At 38.8% G+C, this 17,089-nt stretch overlaps 1 long non-coding RNA gene across 1 annotated transcript in view; it reads left to right on the plus strand.

Moving 5' to 3' along the window:
* The window catches only part of LOC129482599 (uncharacterized), a 63,901-nt gene that overhangs the window by 10,988 nt on the left and 35,824 nt on the right, over positions 1–17,089 (plus strand). Inside the window, exon 2 of the long non-coding RNA XR_008657778.2 lies at positions 11,002–11,163. This is a non-coding gene — a long non-coding RNA (uncharacterized lncRNA). The remainder of the gene's footprint in view (positions 1–11,001; positions 11,164–17,089) is intronic.

Here is a 17,089-nt window from a genome sequence, read left to right on the forward strand (position 1 = left end):
CAATAAAATAAGGTATGCATGTAACACCCATATGCACTTAGCTTCCTTTCCTTGAGGACTAGAAACACCTCGAGGATTTAGCCTTGTCTGCTGCCAGGTAAATAAGGGAGATGACTCCTCAGAGCCATCGTCAAGCATCGTAATTATGTAGGAAATAAATAGGCCCTGATTATAATGGTCAACATAAACACCTTCATGATTAGTTGAATCTTAAGTGGCGATTACTAATTGCAATGCCTTTTTCAAACATGTTTTTCTCTGGGTGCAGTAAACACATTGTGGAAGGCAGTCCCCTGGTATCTAGCAATTTTAACGAGGCAGTAAGAGTGGGCTCCCCAATTAGGGAGGCCAGGGCTTCTGTGCACCTTTTTTTCCCTTAGAAATCCAGGTTTTGCCTGAGCTCTACAGTTCAGTCAAGGCCAGGGACAAGTCTAGGTAGAAGGTGGGGTTTGTTGGAGGATAAAGATCATGTTGAGACATTAATGTCTGGGAATTTCCAGAGATTTTGGTCATTCCTTTTGAATAAAATTACTTATAGATGACACAGTCATCAAATAGGACTAAGGAGACCAATACTGCTATTTGTAAACAAATCCTGAAGAGAACAAAATAAAAGCTGTCTCCTTAAGAATATATACATGTTCTCCAAATTTGGTGCGATAACTCAAACAATTTCTGAGACTCTTGTTTTGAAACTGTCTTCAGGGCCCCTTGTTAGTATGTAAGAAAATCCTCATTACTTGAAAAATCACACCTAATTTTTTTACTGTAAGTTGTTTGTGCCAGCTTCATTATCCAATTACTTTTCATTATTGGATTCTGAAAATACATATTTTAATGAGTCTGATTTAAAAGAAGGAGACAAAATGATTTGCCCCTATGTCATGTAGAGTTTCTCGCCAACTGTGAGCTGGGATTCAGGTTCTCCAACTTACAAGTTGGGAGGTTTTCTTGTGTTGACCACTAAATAGCCAGTGACTTTCGGTTATTTACAAAATCAAATTCCCCTTCAAATAATGAGTTTGCCTTTACTGAGGATATTTATAAACATGTTTGCCAGCTCCAGAAAGAACAGTGGATGAGTTCCTAAAATGTTCTATGCAGAGGCAGCATGCTGTAATATGTACATGACCTTCCAAATGGTACTCAAGAGGGGCTGCTTTGAAGTATGTGGTTATGCACACCATCAAGCTTTATGCGTGTTGATGAGATGGGGCGGGAGTCCGCTCAGGCTTTTTTGATGAATGTACAGATCATACAGGATAGGTTTACCTTTCATTCAAAGTGTGTTTCCTAAGAATAGTATTACTAACAATGTCACCACCTTATGTTTGCTTCATACCTTAGCATCTTAGCATTTCCAGAGCACTTTTTTCCCTTGGAAAAACTTATTTAATTATTGATGTGTTATTTCTATAAGAATATCTTATTTCATTTAGAAGATCTTGGAACTATGTCCTAAAGTATTATACATAATTGATATTTATCATTTAGTACAGTCTTTAAAACTTCAAGAAACCTGGATGAGAAAAATAAATTACCTAAAGCAAAAAGTTTAGATACATACGTGCTAAGTGTAACAGATATTTAATAGGTTTAATCTATGCAAAGAAGACAGGCTTTGTTTGTTTGTTCATCCCTCTCTTCCATATAATTTTATACATCTTGCCAACTACTGGAGAAATAAATACTCAAGCTACTACTAGTTAAATGCATAAACTGCAAGAACTACTGCAATCTCTCTGAGGGTCATTCAATGCCTATTAATCCAGAGCACTTTTTAAAGCACTAATATCATGTCTAATCTCCCTAACAATCCTTGAGTATGAAACATAGGTCATCATCAAACTGGACATTGGTGCCCAGTTATGTATCTGCAGCCCAGAACTCTGCAGAGCTCTACATGATTGCCCCACAGATGCCTAGAAGCCAAAATATTGATAACAGGACTCATTATTTTCTTCCACAATTCTCTCCTATTCTGTTGTCCCCCGGATCCATTCTCTGCCATTCTCAGCCCTGCTCTGTGTCCTGGGAGGCTCACCTTTACAGACTGCAACTTTGGGTTTGCGTTTGAGTTTGGCTAAGTGGAAGTCCTAGCAGAAGATTGACAGGTGGAAGAGCTGCAAGGTCAGGCATTTACTCCTCCCTGTTTCTTGAAGTTCTGGCTCCATCTCTTTGTGACTAGTTTCAGTTTCTTCCATGGGCCCCAGGTCTCACAGCATTCAGGTAATTCTATTTATTTCCCTTGTCCTTGTGAAGCTTTGGGTTGTAAAAGCTTCCTACTGTTGCTAGACCTTGGGTATCTCTGTATTCTTTGTTGGTTCCCTTAAACCTGCCCACACATCTATAGAAAGTTCCTTGATTGAAAAGTTTCTTCAAAAATCACAGCTGAGTGAGTCATGTGTTCCCTGCTGGAACTCTAACTGATATACACCCATCCTTACTTAGTTTATTTTTATGCCAGCCTGATTGCACAAAATATAACCTAATTGCTCAAGCTAGAAATCTGGAGGTCCACTCCTACTTCCTCACCCATATATGAAGGCTTTATGACCTGTTTATCCCCTAAATATCTGTAAAAGCATTCTCATTGCTCTCTTCTCTTTATAACTTATTTGGCCCAAGCCTTTCAAAACAGCCTCCCTATTTATCTTCTAAACATCCTTCATACTGCTAATGGAATGGTCTTTCTATAATGAAATCTGGCCAACTTATTTGCATTTCATCAGTGGTTCTTACAGCCTTCTGGAGAGGTCAGACTCATTAGCAAGCCAATAAAGAAAGTTGCTGAAGATCTGGCCTGTACCTATCTTTCCAGCCTAGTTACCTGTCCTCTTGCCACATACTCCTTACATTCCAGCCATAGGGGTCTTTGTGCAGTTCCCCAAAACACATGCTATTCCCTCTGCAAGGAATGCCCCTTCCTCACCTTTCCCACGGGCTGGCCCCAGTTCATTGACCTCAAGCCTCCTTTCCTGCTGTAGCCTCAGAGGGGAGCTATGGCATGAATGAGGGCAACTGTGGACAAAATGGTGCTGCAGTAGGTTGTCCCTGCTCTCACAAGTTCCAGACCAGTTCTTGTCACGGGAATTTGGGCAGAAATCTTAGCAGGAACTAAGCACCTATGTGGCACTCTCAAATCCACCTGCCTGTCTTCATCTCTGTCACTGCCCTCATTCAGGTCACTTATCCTTTCTTCCCTGAATAATTCATTTGCCTCCCCACAGGCCTCCCTGCTCCCAGTCTCACTCCCATGCACCCTTTGTGCTGCAGAGTGATTGTCCTGCATTGAAAGTCCAGTCCTTCCTCTCCTATTTATGGCTCACCATTAATATAAAACTTTCCATGTCTTTAGCAGTTTGGCCTTACATAAAATGGCTCTTGTTTATCTCTTCAATTTCATCTTTTACAGCTCCTCCTTGAGCACCTAAGTTTCATTCATACTGAACTAGCCACAGTTTCCCAAATTCACACTGGTAGTATGCCTCAGGGCACCACATGTGCTGTGCCCTCTGCCTAGGAAGCCTATTCTTTAGCCTTCTCCTAACCCCTACTTCTTCCTCCAGACTCAGGCCAGCTAGCTATCTAGGGAGACTCTCCTGCTCCCACCCCACCACATCCTTGCGTATTTGTGTCAGGTGCTCCTTCCAGCATGTAATTTTCCATGCCATATAATAAACGTCCTCACCAATAGACTATAAGCTTATCCAGAGCAGGAATTGCTTTTGTTTTGTTCTGTTCTGCTTTGGTTTTACTTTTATCTCCTTCAGTACCTAGCATAGGCCCTGCATGTAATAGGCACTCAAATATTTGCTAAGTGAAACTTTATGAATAAAGCAGCCATAGGTTGCCAGTCTGGGAGTGAGAGATTTCATGTCCCGGTTTTTCCACGACCAGCAGAATCCATTCATTAACCCTCCCCTCAGGCAGAGCCTTCTGCAGAAATCCTTTCTGACCCTTCCTCTTCTTCTTCAGGCTTGGTGCCCCTTATGGGGGCACATGTTACTGTTTTGAATTTTTTATTTGTATAGACTTAGGTACAAGTGCAGTTGTGTTACATGGATATACTGCATAGTGAAGTGTGGGTTTTTAGTGTAACCAGCACCCAAACAGTAAACACTGTATCCAATGGGTAGTATTTCATCATTCACCTTCACCCCCCTACTACTCTCCCATTTTTTGGAGTCTACAGTGTCTGCTATTCCATGGGAGGGCACTTGTTTTTGAAGAGGTAATTTAATGGGATCATGAAAGATTTGGGCCTAAATTCTGCTCTGCCTCTTATTTCTAGCTGTACAACTCAAGTTAAATTACTTAACTTTTCTGGGCATCGGCCTCCTCCACTAAAAGGCCAGTAGTATCACTGGGTTTCTGGGAGCATCTCATGACATATTTCCCGGCACATTGTAAGTGCTCAATAAATGTTGGTCTCCATTCCTCCTTTGTGCTCCCTCAGCACCCTGGTCATACCCCATCAGCTCTCTGGTCTGCCTCCCTCCTTGAACTTGAAGTCTAGAAGTGTATGTTCTAGCTCTCTTTCCACAGGACCCATGGGAAATGCTCAATGACTGTTTGGGGACCGAATAAAATTTCCCATTTTACTGGTGATCAACCTGAGGCTTAGAGAGATTAAATGACCTGCTCAAATCATGCAGCAAGAAAATGGTTAAGCCAAGAACCATGACACAAATCTAATGCCCCAGCCAATACTTGTTTCATACAGTATTAAACCATGAGATGAATGTTTAGTGTAAATCTATATCCATGCAATAGGATCTGTGCACATGTACACAGGTATGGCCCGACAAGAGATATCAAGTACTAGACACAGTCTCACTTGCCCACATGGAAGAAGTGGATTCGGTGTTTATCTCTATCAGCACTATCCTGCCCTACCACATACCTCACCTTTCTGGTTCTACCATCTTCCTAAAGTAACTACAGTACAATATAATTTGTTGAACATATAGAGTTTATATTATGGTAGCTATATAAACAGTGTTCACAACTTAGTAGTGTTATATTCCTTAATTTTTTTCTTTCCTGTGCAAAATTCTGTTCTCCCTGGTATGAAAATTTCTGTTTGTGTGTATGCTTGGTTTTCTAAGGACTTATCACTACTTCAAACCCCAAATTTTCCTCTGTTGCCTCAATCACCTCTCAAAATATTTGAATACATCATGTTCTACCGGTTACATGTTCATGGAGAAATATCTTTTGCAACATTCTGACTTCTTCAAACTGGCCTGATTGAGTTTCTGTGTAATTTATTTTTTCTTGATATTCTCTCTTGTTTTGGTGAAGCAGTTCCTCTGGTAGCTTTTTGAGAAAGAGTCCATGGGAGGAACATTTTAAAGACCTCTCACATCTGCAAGTGAATTCAATCTACTGTTACATAATCATTTCCTTCAGAATTTTAAAGGCATTCTTCCACTGTCTTCTAACTTCCAATGTTACATCTGAAAACAAAGTCATTCTGATTTTTGAAATAGTGTATGCAACTTTTTCTTTTAAAGCTTTTGAGATATTTTTTTGACCCCAGTATTCTAAAAATCTCATGATAGTATGTTTTGCTTGGTGTGAATCTTTGCTTCATCTACTGTGCTAGATATGAAGGGGGCCCTTTAATTAAACAATAACAGCAACAACAACAACAACAACAACAAAACTCATGCCTGTCAGTTCCAGGAAAAGTTGTTGAATTATTTGTTGCTGATTTACTTCTAACCAATACCTCCATTTACTCTGTTCTTTCCTTCTAGAAGGTATCACTTGAATCTTGGTCCTCCTGGTCTCATCCTCTAATTTTTATCTTCATTTAATCCTCCATCTCTTCGTTCTGCTTTCTGAGAGATTTCCTCAGCTTTTTCTTGCGTTTCGTTTGTTGCAGTTTTAAAATATCTATGGTCACATTTTTAATTTCTGAGAGTTCGTTTGCATTGTCTTTTCTTGCTCTCAGGATAATAATATAACATTTGATGTTCTCATCTCCTTTTATAGTCTGTCTTTCCTCTAAACTTTTTAAAATGTTTATTTTGATCTCTGCATTTCACATTAGAGGCTCTTCTCTTCAGATATCTGCTGACTTTTGGTTGTCAACTCATGTTTAAGAATGAATAAAGCACTAAGAAACTGATGGGAAATTTGAGAGCACAAGACAGACCTACCAACTATGGGCAATATAGGGCTATGGTTCTCGACAGCAGGCAAGACACTGGTGATTGTCACAACTCTGGGAGATAGTACTGGCATCTGGTGGGTAGAGGCCAGGTATGATGCTAAATATTTTATAATGCACAGGACAGCCCTCATAACAAAGAGTGATGCTGCCCCAAAGGTCGCTAGATTTTGTTGAGAAACCCAAGTGTAGAATATTACAATGGGCCATTGAGTTAAGTCACCCCGATACTAATATTTTTTATCTTTCTCCTGGGCTGATTAGATTTTGCAGGCAAGAACCTACCAGTCTCCTGCCTAGAGGCTATAGCCTCAGCTCCCACCATTCTAGAAGCCCGGAGGGAGAAATGGGCTGGTGGTTTCAACAGTCCATATGTAAAAGTCATTTAATCACTCTGTTAAATACTGTCTCCTCACCATCAACTCCGGCCACTATTTTCCCAGTCCAGAAGCCCTCTCCAGAGGTGAGACATCTAGTTTTCTATTGTGGTAGAAGAAAGGCAATTAATTGTCTACATGGAGTGGTGAAGGGGATATAGAACTTGAATTTCTTCCTCAACGGACTTTCAAACAATCCTCCTGTTTTTAGTTACATCCTTAACTCCTCTTCAGCCCCAGTTCCTGAACCTTTGGGACTGGCAGATTTCTGTTGTATAAAACAGACTGTACTTCAGCCTTTTCTACAGCTGCCTGCTAAGTCATTATCACTCATCTATCTGCCTTCCAGCTTTCTATTCTCTTTGCTCTTATAGATTTGTGGCTTCTTAAAAAAATGTATTTGCTACCATAATAGTGAGGTTTCTGAAGGGAATGAGAGCAAATGCATGTGCTCTTTTCTCCATCTGTTATGTGGAGGTCCCACAATTTTATTTTTCATGTTGAGCATTTCCTGGTGTTTTCCAAAAAGGAAATCCTAAATACAATAAGCCCATCATCAAATGAAAACAATGCATCTATACTGAACACCTGCCACATACAGGGTAAAATGTCTGCATTCTGTTGAATCTCTCGTGGCCAGTTTGGAGGTGCATGTTACCAGATGGATTTTGATGTCAGGAGTGATCTTGTTGCTTTTTTTCTCTTAAAGAAATCTACTGATTACAAATATCAGAGGTTAATTCGGAGCTCCTATCAGCTGCAGGATTCAGTGTAATAGGAGCAGAGAAAAAACTGTTTTAACCAAAACCCAAGAGAAAAGAGAAAATAAGAATCCAAACAGAATCTGCTAAAAATAAAATAGCAGAGTGTGGACTAATTGACTCATTGAGTTCTGTGTGAAGAGAATTCAGATTTCGCCAGCTGACCAGCTCCCTGAGCAGCTGGAAAAATGACTTTAGCTCAATGTCACTGGCTGTGTTCTCTCCTTAGAAATTTGATTTTCACTGTGGTCCTTTGAAAGCTGGTGATTCTGGAGGAGACCTGGATTACACTCTGGATTTCCATCCCATGAACAGATGCTGCTTGCAATGCCAACTGAAGCATCAACTCATGTTAAAAAAAAAAAAAAAAAAATCTGCGTTGAAAGCAGAGAGGGGATGTAGCCATACTTCCCAGGTACAGTGGGTGCCAGCTAAGATTCTTTCACACTCCAGCTTCAAGTCTTACATGAAGGCAGATACTACATTCCACCACTGGGAAGGAGAGAAAGCAGGATTAAAGGCACATTTGCATTGAAGTAGTGCAAATAAATGCAACCCAGAGCAGCTGAAACCTGAGCCCAGAATGATGTGACTCCTCCATTTGAACATCTAAGGGGACTACTTTTATGGTGCCATGGCAACAGCATCACCTTCCATGGTTCTCTTGAAGAAAATTTTGCGGAAACATAATCAGAATATATGAGGACTTGGCACTGATTCGATGAGCCAGTGATCAAAGTATTCATTTCTTATCACATTTTGTTGTGCAGCTTTTAACTTTTAAGAAATTATCCAAATAATATTCAGCATAGAAAAATTAGAATATGCACATAAATAAGGAAAACTACCAGTAGTCTCTCTACTCAGATACAAGCACTGCCTTGCAGTTATTTTCCTATGCCTATATACCCAACTATATGCAAAAGGGAGGGTAAAATAAAGATTCTTTTTTGAGACAAAGAAGGAAAGGGTTTTCTACTCACAGACCTTCACTGAAATAATTACACAGAGCTGTCAGTCAAGAAAATAATTAAAGCCAGAGTGGGATGTGAGGAAAAAAATTATAAGAAAAGAAAGGTAACCTTCTTTCAAAAAGAATCTATTGTAAGTATCTAATGTGAGTGAAGTGAGAATAAATACAAGACTATCATAACAGAAGGAGCAGAGAAGTTAACTTTAGATTGTGTTGAGTTAAACATATGTTAAGTGCTTAAGAGCAAGCACTAGAAGAATAGAAATAGAATGGACAACTTCCATGCTAGTTGAGAATGAAAATGGGGGATGAGAAGAATAAAGAAAACAATTCAGTGGAAGTGAGAACATTAGTCTTCTTGAGCTGCCGTAATAAAATACCATGACTGGTGGCTTCTGCAACAGACATTTATTTCTCACCACCCATATGGTGACTCTCTCCCTAAACCCAATGTCATTGACAAAAGCAACACCTACCAAAGAGGAGGGATAAGGACGTGGCTGAGATTCACTCAGCACTTAAATCCCATTAAAGCAAAGATCAGACTAGAAAAGCAGGGCACAGACAGCCTGATCCCTGGAAAAGAAGAGGTCTAGAGTTCATTCGACTTTAGTGTTTAAGAGTGAAGGGTAAGCTGTTCAGTCCTTCAACAAATAGCAATCCAGTACCTGCTAGGGAGGAAGATAAGAATTTCAAGACCAAATTATTCATTCGGAAGACATAAAGAAAATACAGACTAGACAGCACTTAGATCTACTATAAAAGAACCTCAGGGATGTCATTTTTAAATGCTTTAAAAAGAGATCCAGAAATCCAGAGGTATTATATATGTGAAATTTTCACTGACTAGAAACAAAAGTTTGTGTTGGATGAACTACTCCCTAAAAAGCCCATCTCCTCAGCTCATGGGAATGTTGCTGTTTGTGCTGAGTGAAAGGGCATTTCCACTTCTCCAACTGCAAAAGCTGTATTTCTTTCAATATTAAGGTTAATGAGGGCTGGGCCCTGTAATCTACATGAGTAGGTTAATTCTCATGTGTCCTAGATAGTTGAGAGAAAAAGAGATTTAGAACTTCAGCTGAAGGGAAATGCACAGACCGCCATGCTGGAAATGAAGGCGTGCAAAGGAAGCGAGGAAAATCACTGCGTACCGGGGTTGCACCACCTCAGCTTCTCCACCTGTGAAGGAGGCATGCCCAACTGAGCCCTCCCTCCCCAAGGCATGAAAGGGACATGCCAGTTCACAGGCTTCAAACACTTTCGGAGAAGAGCAGTTATAGATATCATTCAAGGTTTGATGATATTATAGTAAGAGAAATCTTTTATCAAAATTAACAGAGCTGCCATGACATTGCTGGAAGAACACAAGCATCTTGAGTATGTTTTCAGAAGTGGGATGTACTTTGAGTTGATCTCCTGTCCCGTTATCAAGAGTATGATTTGCAAGATGCCGTTAGAAACATCTTTATCCTACTAAGTTGAAAGATCAAAGTTTTAAAACATTACAATTAAATGAGACTATTTCAACATGTTGGTTTAAAATGAGCACACATTGTGCCCAAAGGTAAGAGTGTGACCCCTGTCACGACATCCTTTCTCATTCAAGGCTGTTTTTGACACTGTCGTGATGACAAAGGTGAGGGCAAAGAAGGCAGACATAAGAGGTTCCTGTGTGTTAACCCTCACAATAAAGTCCTCGCTGTTCCCTTCAAATCTATAGGTGCCTTCATTGTTAAAATCAAAGCTGATAAACAGCATGATTTTGGAGTCATTCACTCTGGCACCGCCTGGCTCTGTGCTAGATAGACACTTTGTGCTAGAAAACCATGGTGTGAAAAAAAAGGCCAGTAGTAGAGAAAAAAAAACTAGATAAGCAATCAAATAGCTTGAATTATGGTTAATATGAAATGCCAGAGCAGACGAGACTCATCTACATTGACAAAGGATTGTCTGGGGTTAAGGTACAGAAGATTGAATTTGGAGGATCAGGAGGAAATATGGGGGGTGATTTAAAATGTACTATATTTTGATTGGGATGGAAGTTATATATATTTGTCAAAACTAATTGAATTGCATACTTATGATGAACACATTTTATTGTGTATAAATTACACCTCGATAAAGTGTAAACACTCACAGAAAATTATGTGACACATGCTGTGAAGGAGACAAACCCAGATAACATAGCGGGGTGGAGTTGAGGTCAACTTAGATGAGGTGTCTCAAGAAGTCTTTTCTGGCAAATAAGATTCTCTGTTGGAAGGAGTATTAAATAAAATTTATGGGACACTGTTGTTTTGGACTGAACTTCTGCACTAGGCCCCAAGACACCAGCCCAAACTAGAATGGAGTGAGTCACTTGTGCTGGGTGCTACGTAATCACTGAACTTACAAACAGGCCTGTTTTTCAAGAAAACAGGAGATTCACAGCAAGCAGTCCAAAGGGGTCCAGTCAACCTCAGCTGGCATGATAAGAAAGTCTGCTTTGCCTTAACCCCATGAAGAAAGTAGCTTTGAAATGACTGATCTGTGTTTTATTCCTTGTTTCTGCTTTCTTCAGCCTTCTCTGCCTATAAAGCTCACCTCCTCTGCTCAGCTCATCAGAGCACCTTTAAATTTCATAGATAGGGTGCTGCCTGATTCACGAAGTCCTAATAAAAGCCAATTCTATCACTAAACTCAATTTGTTAAAATTTTGTCTTTTGACAGGAGGAAAGAGCTCAATGCGGAATCACATAGGCAAAGGCTGTGATTATTTTCCTTGCAATAGAAGACAAAATCTGCCATGTTTATTAAAATGAAAGTCGTATTTTTACTCTTCCCTGGAAAGAAGGTATATGCAACCAGACCATCCCACCAAAGTCCTTCCAGGTAGGGGGGACAGGAGAGTATTAGCTAAAGAATACAAAGTTTTTTGGGGGGGTTGATAAAAATGTTCTAAAATTGACTGTGCTAATGGTTGTTACATTTATATGTGAATATACCAAAAACAATTGAATTGTATGCTCTAAATGAGTGAATTGTAAAGTGTGTAAATTATATCTTAATTTTTTAAAGTTTGAAAGGTAATATAATTCTCTGATGAGCCAGGTTAGGATGTGAACTTTAGCCATGGACTAAAGCAAAATACACAGGAAAAAAAATCCTTCATTTTGACTTTCTTAGCATCATATATGTTGAAGCAACAAAATGTAACTAGAGAAAATTTAAATATATTTTCTATTTTATTCATATGCCAAAGGAAAATTAAACTCCCCTCCCTCCAAAAAATGGAATAACCTTACCCAGTAAGAGACTTCTATTTTTGATAGCATGACACTTTGGATACACTGAAGAACCCTCTCAAGTGAAATAAAAATTCTGGGTAACTTTATTATTATTTTTATTTATTTTTATTTTTTGAGACGGAGTCTCATTCTGTTGCCCAGGTTGGAGTGCAATGGTGCGATCTTGGCTCACTGCAACTTCTGCCTCCCGGGTTCGAGTATTCTCCTGCCTCAGCCTCCCAAGTAGCTGAGATTACAGGCACGCTCACCATGCCTGGCTAATTTTTGGGTTTTGTTTTTGGTTTTGGTTTTGAGACGAAGTCTTGCTCTCTCACCAGGCTGGAGTGCAGTGGTGCGATCTTGGATCACTGCAACCTCTACCTCCCGGGTTCAAGTGATTCTCCTGCTTCAGCCTCCCTCGAGTGTAGCTAGATTACAGGCACGTACCACCATGTCTGGCTAATTTTTGTATTTTTAGTGGAAATGGAGTTTCGCTATATTGGCCAGGCTGGTCTCGAACTCCTGTCCTCAAGTGATCTGCCCGCCTCCCAAAGTGCTGGGATTACAGGCATGAGCCACCACACGCGGTCACATTTATTATTTTAAATGTGTTATTCAGCTGGCATAAAATAACCTAAGGGCCCTAACAAAAAGTGAAATCTTGGGGAGGTGAATATCTAAAGCTGAAGATAATAGTGAGAATAGGCTAGGTCACACAGTGGTAACAAACACGATCTCAGGGATTAATATAACAGCAATTTATGTTTCATTCATGCTTCATCTCTGCAGGGGTCTCTGGTTACTCTAATTCTGTGTGGACCCTGGTTGATGGAAACTTCAACCTTTGACTACTGAGTGAATCTTTTTTATTTTTTATTTTATTTATTTATTTATTTATTTTTTAGGCAAGGTCTCACTCTGTAGTCCAGGATGGAGTGCAGTGGTGTAATCTTGGCTAACTGCAACCTCCACTGCACAGGCTGAAAGGATCCTCCCACCTCAGCCTCCTGTAGCTGAGACCACAGGTGTACCCCACCATGCCTGGCCAATTTTTATATTTTTTATTTTTTATTTTTGTAGAGGTGAGGCAAGGTCTCACCATGTTGCACAGGCCGGTCTTGAACTTCTGGACTCAAGTGATCTTCTCAGCTTGGCTTCCCAAAGTACTGGGATTACAGACATGAGCCACCATGAGCCACTGTGCCTGGCCCTGCAATTGATTTTTAGTCTTTGTATCATGCTTCATGCTCTTCCAGTTTGGATATACATTTTTTTTATTTTTTATGTCTTCCTATTAAGATGTATATTTAGAGCAAATACTCATCAAGTTCTTTCTGATGAATACTCCATCCCTACCAACCTACAGTTTTCTTTTTAAAAACTAGGATCCTTATACTATATTTCAATGATGGAGCTCCATTTTATATATTAAAATCAAACCAGTTATTATAACACAATGGAATTGACACTCTAGGGTAATGGATATAAAAGGGAATCTGGCTACTCTTTATTGTAAGAGTTACACAGTTTTAAAATAAGTTCCTTCAATTTCAAAGGAGACTCAAATGGTGTGAAAAGTGCTTTCTAAACTGAGAATTCAGAAAGCCAGTTTAGATTTCTTGAATAGGCCCTGTGGTGTAAGGCCATGGTAATTATTAATGGAGCTCTTTAAACCCTGTATCATATAGTCACACTTTCTTGCTTCATAAAACGATTTAGATCAATCTCTCCTTTGGAAGACAAAGAAGAATCTGGCTCTACATTCTTGGCCTTTACAGTTTGTGCTACCTAAATTGTCTAGTTGCTCTTGGACTACATTGTTTCGTAAGGATCTCCACTAACTAAACCATTCTGGACGTAAATGCTGGAATTCGCCTTCTTTAAACATCATTCCAGTGGGCCACTTCTCTTCTCAGGAAATGTCATCATTTCCTGAGTAAAAGCACATATTCTGTCATATCAAATCCAAATTTCCACACTTGTCTTTCAAATTCTTACACATGGCACACACACATACACACATGTGTATGTACAATGTATAATATATATTATATATACAGTATATAAATATATTTAAATATAGTAACATTAATATGATTATAGAGTATTGTTTTAATTATATAAATTTATAAGTGTATACATTTTACATGTAAATATCAACAAATTATTGATATAATTTTATGTATATAAAATTTTACTATATTTTTAAACATTATTTTTATCTGTTCTCTACTTTCTAAATGAGATTTCATTTCTGAGTTCTAACAATGTATATTACTTTTTAAAAATATAATGTCAACTTTTATTTTAGATTCAGGGGATACATATGCAGGTTTGTTATTTTGGTATATTGTGTGGTGCTGAGATTTGGGGTACAATTAATCCTGTCACTCAGGTTGTGAACATAGTACCTGGTTGTTTTTCAAATGATCCCTCCTCTCTCCCTCTCTCCCTCCGTCTCCCTTCTAGTAGTTCCTAGTGTCTTTTGTTGCCATCCTTACGTCTATGAGTACACAATGTCGTTGAGAACATGCAGTATTTGATTTTCTGTTCCTGCATTAATTCACTTAGGATAATGGCCTCCAGCTGCATCCATGTTGCTGCAAAGGACATTATCTCATTCTTTTTTATGGATGAGTAGTATTCCATGATTTATATGTGCCACATTTTCTTTGTCAAATCTGTCATTGATGGACACCTGGTTTGATTCCATGTCTTTGCTATTGTGAATAGTTCTGTGATGAACATATGCATGCATGTGTCATTTTGGTAGAATGATTTATTTTCTTTTGGATATATACCCAGTAATAAGATTGGTAGATCAAATGGTAGTTCTGTCTTAAGTTCTTTCCACAGTGACTGAACTAATATACATTCCCACCAGCAGTGTACAAGTGCTCCATTTTCTCTGAAGCCCCACCAGCATGTATAACTTTTGACTTTTTACTAGTAGCCATTCTGACTGGTGTGAAATGTTATCTCATTATGGTTTTGATTTGCATTTCTCTGATGATTAGTGATGTTGAGCATTTTTTCATATGTTTGTTGGCTGCTTGTGTGCCTTCTTTTGAGAAGCATCTGTTCATGTCTTTTGCCCATTTTTAATAGGGTTATTTGTTTTTTTACTTCTTCAGTTGTTTAAGTTCCTTCTATATTCTAGATATTAGACCTTTGTTGGATGCATAGTTTGAGAATATTTTCTCCTATCTGGTAGGTTGTCTGTTTACTCTGTTGATAGTTTCTTTTGCTGTGCAGAAACTCGTTAATGTAATTAGGTCTTACTCATCATTTTCGTTTTTGTTGCTATTGCTTTTGAGGACTTAGTCGTAAATTATTTCCCAAGGCCAATGTCCAGAATGATGTTTCCTAGGTTTTCCTCTAGGATATTTATATTTTGAGGTCCTACATTTAAATCCTTAAATCTGTAATCCATCTTGAGTTAATTTTTATATATGGTGAAAGGTATGGGTCCAATTTTATTCTGCTGCATATGACTAGCCAGCTATCCCAGCACCATTTATTGAATAGGGAGTCCTTTTCCTATTGTTTATTTTAGTCAACTTTGTCAAAGATCAGGTGGCTGTAGGTGTACAGCTTTATTTATGGGTTCTCCATTGTGTTCCATTGCCCTATGTGTCTGTTTTTGTTTTTGTTTTTTTTTTTTTTACCAGTACCATGCTGTTTTGGTTACTGTAGCCTTATACTATAATTTGAAGTCCAGTAATGTGATGCCTCCAGCTTTGTTCTTTTTGCTTAGGATTGCTTTGGCTGTTCAGGATCTTTTTTGGTTCCACATGAATTTTAGAATAGTGTTTTCTCTTTCTGTGAAAAAATGGCATTGGCGATTTGATAGTAATAGCATTGAATCTGTAGATTGCTTTGGGCAGTATGATAACAATATTGATTCTTTCAATCCATGAGCATGGAATGTTTTCCATTTGTTTGTGTAATCTGTGATTTCTTTCAGTAGTGTTTTGTAGTTCTCCTTTTAGAAAACTTTCTTCTCCTTGGTTAAATGTATTTCTAGGTGTTTTAAATTTTTGTGACCATTGTACATGGGATTGTATTCTTGATTTGGCTCTTGGCCTGGCTGTAATTGGTGTGTAGAAATGATACTGATTTTCGTACATTGAGTTTATATCCTGAAACTTTACTGAAGTTGTTTATCAGTTCCAGGAGCCTTTTGGTGGAGTCTTCAGGGTTTTTGAGGTATAGAATCATATGAGCTATGAAGAGAGATCTTTTAGCTTCTTCTTTTCCTATTTGGATGTCTTTTATTTCTTTCTGTTGCCTGATTGCTCTGGCTAGGACTTCCAGTACTATGTTGAATAATAGGAGTTGTGAAAGTAGGCATCCTTGTCTTGTTCTAGTTCTCAAGGGGAATGCTTTCAGTTTTTGCCCATTCAGTATGACATTGGTTGTGGGTTTGTCCTTGATGGCTCTTAGTATTTTGAGGTGTGTTCCTTCAGTGCCTAGTTTCTGGAGGGTTTTTAGTCGTGAAGGGATGTTGTATTTTACTGAAAGCTTTTTTTGCATCTATTGAGATGATCATATGATTTTTTATTTTAATTCTGTGTATGTAGTGAATCACATTTATTGATTTGCCTATGTTGAACCAACTTTGCATCCCAAGAATGAAGCCTACTTGATTGTGGTGAATTAACTTTTTGATGTGCTGTTGGATTTGGTAGTATTTTGCTGAGGATTTTTCATCTATGTTTAGTGGGGATACTGGCCTGTAGTTTTATTTTTTCCTGTGTCTTTGCCAGATTTTGGTATCAGGGTGGTGCTGGCTTCATAGAATGAGTTAGGGAGGAGTCCCTCTTCCTCCATTTTTGGGAATAGTTTCAGTCTGATCTGGTAGAATTTGGCCACAGCTTGCTAAACTCCCTAATAATAAGAGCTATCAGACCCCCTCCTAACTCTGATTTACAACCCAGTTCACTACAACTCTGACTGGGCAGAGGACCAGCCTTATAAACATTCTCTTCAAATGAAGACCATAAGCCAGTTTTGGCCAGTATGTAAAGGTTATGTGCAAACTCTCTTTGTGTCCTATAGTTCGCTTTTGGTGTAAATAGCCAAATTTCACTTCATTTTAATGCTAAAACCTTGTCCAAAGTGAACATGGGATGTATGTTACATATATGTTTACCCATTGTGCATATCTTGGCTCCTTCATAAATATAGATAGCTTCCCCGCACACCTGCTAAATATGTATGACATGGTTGTGTAATATGGACTGTGTGAGTCATAAAACCCAACCTGCCCTTTCCTTCCTCGAAGACAGTGTACCTTTGGTCCAGACTGGAGACTATTTCTTCCTGGTTTGCAAACTGACATCTACAATAAAGCTCTCCTTTCTGCTATGTAGCCATCTTGGTGGTCTTTTAGATGACAGCCGTTACCCACTGTACCCTAGTCCTTCCCACTTGTTTGAAGATGTCTAAAATCCTACCTAGTCATTTCATTCATTTGAAGTGTAATGCAGATCCTCCAGTAGGTGTGATCACATAGGCTGTTCTCACTT

The sequence above is a fragment of the Symphalangus syndactylus genome, chromosome 5, assembly GCF_028878055.3.
Source record: "Symphalangus syndactylus isolate Jambi chromosome 5, NHGRI_mSymSyn1-v2.1_pri, whole genome shotgun sequence".
NCBI lineage: Eukaryota > Metazoa > Chordata > Mammalia > Primates > Hylobatidae > Symphalangus > Symphalangus syndactylus.